Below are 4,609 nucleotides of genomic sequence, written 5' to 3'. Positions count from 1 at the left end.
TCAGCCAGCAATTGCCGGCATTCACAATAGTGTCTGGGTTTGGTGATTGAATATGGAAAGGGTTCCCAGGTGGGGCAGTCTCTGGATTGTCCTTCCTTCAGTCTCTGCTCCATACTTTGTCTCTGCAACTCCTTCCATGGGTATTTTGTTCCCCCTTCTAAGAAGGATCAAAGTATCCACACTTTGGTTTTCATTCCTCTTGAGTTTCTTGTGGTTTGTGGATTGTATTTTGGGTATTCTGAGCTTCTGGGCTAATATCCACTTATCAGAGAGTGCATACCATGTGTGTTCATTTGTGACTGGGTTACCTCACTCAGGATGATATTCTCCAGATCTATCCATTTGCCTAAGAATTTCATAAATGTATTGTTTTTAATAGCTGAGTAGTACTCCATTGTGTAAATGTATCAAAGGACCAGTAAATATCTTCATCAAAAGTATAGAAGAAAATTTCCCATGTATACTCTCTTGTTGGTGGTTTAGTCCCTGGGAGCTCTGGGTACTCCAGTTAGTTGATATTGTTCTTCCTATGGGGTTGCTTTGGAGCTTCCTTATTGACAATTGCTTCTTGGAGCCTGCTTTGCTTTATCTAGTAAGTTTGTGTGTGTGAATGTGTGAATTTTTCTGTTTCTTTCTTTCTCACTGGCTTGCAACGAGTTTAAGAGTTCAGAGTTTCTTGCTGGTCATAGAAATTACTTGTCCCAGTTAGTTAAGTTTTGTTCCTGTCACCACTACTAGTGCTGGCCTATCAGCAACGGGGTTACGGGGTCATCAGTTGCTATTAGCACTGACCCAAATCACTGAATCCACACTTGACTCTCCTCTGTTTACCTTGTAGTGTCAGAGCTGGCCTGCAAGGAATTATTAAGGAATAATGGAAATCATTGCCTTCCTTTTGCATTCACTGAAGATCCCACCATGTTCCAGTAATCACTTTAAAAGCCAGTCACACAGTCTGTCTCGATTTAACTATCTGGTCTACAAATCAATGTGAAAAGTGATGAACCAGGTGGAAAAACATCTGTTATGGATGGAGGGGAGCTATTGATAGGGATGAGAGAATGATTAAGAAGAATTGGGTGTAATAAAACTATATAATAATATTATATATACATATGAAATTTTAAAAGAACAAAAATCATTTAATAAAAATAGTTTCAAACCCTTAACAAAATGCTAAAAATTATCAACAGTATACTAAAATGATCATTCACTATGACCAAGCTGGATTCTTCCCAGAAATGCAAGGATGATTTAGCACAAATGACTCAATACAATCGTCTCATTGGATCAGCAGATTATAAAATAAAAATTTAATATCAAAATAATAGTGGGTAAAAATTATGTGGTAAAATTTTTCATTCTGAAAAGTACAAATATATTTAGAATGAATGTGCCAACCTAGTAAAGGCCATATGATACCCAGAATTATCACCATAACAAAGAAAGATATTTTCAGATATTTTACTTTAGTATGTAGACAAACAAAAAGATATTCCCTTCCACCATATATATTCAATATAAAACTTCATGCTTTATCCAGAACAATTAGGGAAGAGGAAGAAATAAATTTTCTAAGTTGATAAGAAAATGAATAAATTATTCCCAGTTACAAATAATCTTATTAAGAAATCTGCAAATACCATGAAAATTATTATTAAATACAATCACTGAATACAGTTGAATTGCAGACTGCAAAATAAATATAAAAAGTTTATTTTATATGCACTAATAACAAAATACTCAAAAATAAAACTAAGAAAATAATACATACCAGTGTTTAAAACAATTCGTTTTTTAGAACAAATTTAACTAAATGATTAAAATATCTTCACATTGGAAAATTGTAAGATATAATAGAAGAAATCAATGAAGTCACCAGTGAATGTAAATAACCTGTGGTCACAAACTATCAATATTCAATATTATTAAAATATACAATCTATCTAAAACATAGAATAAATGTAATTCTTACAGAAATTTCAATCATATTATTTACAGAAATATAAAAATCTCCCCAAGATATTAGCCCAAAAGTTCCAAATAACCAGGATGCAATTCACAGACCACATAAATCTCAATAAGAAGGAAGACCAAAGTGTGGGTGCTTCGTCCTTCTTAGAACGAGAACAAAATATTCACAGGAGCAAATATATGTGTACTCTTTGGTTGGTGTTTTAATCCCTGGGAGTTCTGAGGGTACTGTTGTTCATCCTAAGGAGCTGCAAACCCTTCAGCTCCTTGGGTCTTTTATCTAGCTCCTTCATTGGGGACGCTGTGCTCAGTCCAATGGATGGCTGTGAGCCTCTACTTCTGTATTAGTCAGGCACTCTCAGAGCCTCTCAGGAGACAGCTATATCAGGATCCTGTCATCAAGCAATTGCTGGCTTCCACAATAGTGTCTGGGTTTGGTGATTGAATATGCAGAGGATTCCCAGGTGGGGCAGTCTCTGGATTGTCCTTCCTTCAGTCTCTGCTCCAGACTTTGTCTCTGCAACTCCTTCCATGGGTATTTTGTTCCTTCTTCTAAGAAGGATCAAAGTATCTGCAAATATGGAGATAAAGTATAAAGCAAAGACTAAAGGAAAGGCCACCCAGAGACTGTCCCATCTGGGGATTCATCCCACACACAGTTACCAAATTCAGACACTATCGTGGATGCCAAGAAGTGCATGCTGAAAGGAGCCTAATAAGGCTGTCTCCTTCTCATTTCACTGCCAGAGACTTATAAATACAGAGGCAGAGGGTTCCTAATAGAAGAGTTAGAGAAGGGACTGAATGAGTCGAAGGGGTTTGCAACCCCATGAAAAGAACAGCAATATCAACCAAACAGACCCCCCAGAACTCCAGGGACTAAGCCATCAACAAAGGAGTACACATGGCTCCAGCTGCATATGTAGCAAAGGACAGCCTTGTCATGCACCAATGGAAGGAGAGGTCCTTGGTCCTATGAAGGCTCGATAGATGCCCCAGTGTAGGGGAATCGAGAGCGGGGAGGTGGGAGTAGATGGGTAGGTGGAGGAACAGCCTCATTGAAGCAGGGGGAGGAAGGATGTGATAGGGTGTTTCCTGGAGGAAAACCTGGAAAGGGGATAACATTTGAGATGTAAATAAAGAAAATAGCCAGTAAAAAAAAATCTCCCCAAACTCACAATTAACCACAAAATTCTTAAATAATCACAGAAAAACTTGAGCAAGGAAAAGACAAACAAAAACAAAAGCAAAAACAAAACAGTACAAAATAAAAAACATACTACCTGACTTTAAAATAAATTATACAACTTTAGCTGCAGCCAGTCCCACAACACACAAAGGAAGCTCCACTCCCAGGCACTCTGACACACTCAGGATCATAGATGAGCAGGAACCAACACCTGTCCCAACACTGGGAGTAACTGGGACTCCACCAGCCCAGTGACTCGGGTTCCTTCCGGTCTGTCTGGGCTGGGGTCTAGAGAAGACCTTGGGCGCCAGCTCTGCAGCCAGTCCCACAACACACAGAGAAAGACCCACTCCCAGGTGATCTAACAAGCCCAGGATCACAGGATCCCAGAATCACAGGATCCCTGAGTCAGCTTGACTCTGAGGAGTTCTGACACAACCAGGATCACAGGAAGGACAGGCTCCAGTCAGATTTAGCAAGGGCAGGTAACACTAGAGTTAACCAAAGGGCAGGGGGCAAGTGTAAGAAAATAAGCAACACAAACCAAGGTCACTTGACATCATCAGAACCCAATTCTCCAACCATAGCAAGTCCTGAACACACCATCACACAGGAAAAGCAAGATTCAGATATAAAATCACTTATCATGATAATGATACAGGACCTTAAGAAAGACATAAATAGCACCCTCAAAGAAATACAGGAGAACACAGGTAAAGAGCTAGAAGCTCTTAAAGAGGAAACACAAAAATCCCTTAAAGAACTACAGGAAAACACAATCAAATAGGTGAAGGACATGAGCAAAACTATCCAGAATCTAAAAGTGGAAATAGAAACAATAAAGAAATCAGAAAGAGAGACAACCCTGGAGATACAAACCTAGGAAAGAAATCAGGAGCCATAGATGCATGAATCACCAACAGAATGCAAGAGATAGAAGAGAGAATCTCAAGGGCAGAAGGCAACATAGAAAACACTGACACAACAGTCAAAGAATGCAAAAAGCAAAAAGCTCCTAACCCAAAACATCCAAGAAATACAGGATGCAATGAGAAGAACAAACCTAAGGATAATAGGTATAGAAGAGAGTGAAGATTCCCAACATAATGGGCCAGCAAATATCTTCAACAAAAATATAGAAGAAAAGTTCCCAAACCTAAAGAAAGAGATGCCCATGAACATACAAGAAGCCTACAGAACTCCAAATAGACTGGACTAGAAAAGAAATTCCTTCCATCACATAATAATCAAAACACCAAATGCACTAAACAAAGAAAGAATTTTAAAAGCAGTAAGGGAAAAAGTCAAGTAACATATAAGGACAGGCCTATCAGAATTACACCAGACTTCTCACTAGAGACTATGAAAGCTAGAAAACCCTGCGCAGATGTCATACAGACCCTACAAGAACACAAATGCCAGCCCAGGCTACTATACCCAGCAAAA

This window comes from Mastomys coucha, unplaced genomic scaffold (genome assembly GCF_008632895.1).
Source record: "Mastomys coucha isolate ucsf_1 unplaced genomic scaffold, UCSF_Mcou_1 pScaffold3, whole genome shotgun sequence".
Taxonomy (NCBI): Eukaryota; Metazoa; Chordata; class Mammalia; order Rodentia; family Muridae; genus Mastomys; species Mastomys coucha.
The sequence above is the reverse complement of the archived record's forward strand: the minus strand, read 5'-3'. Positions refer to the sequence as shown.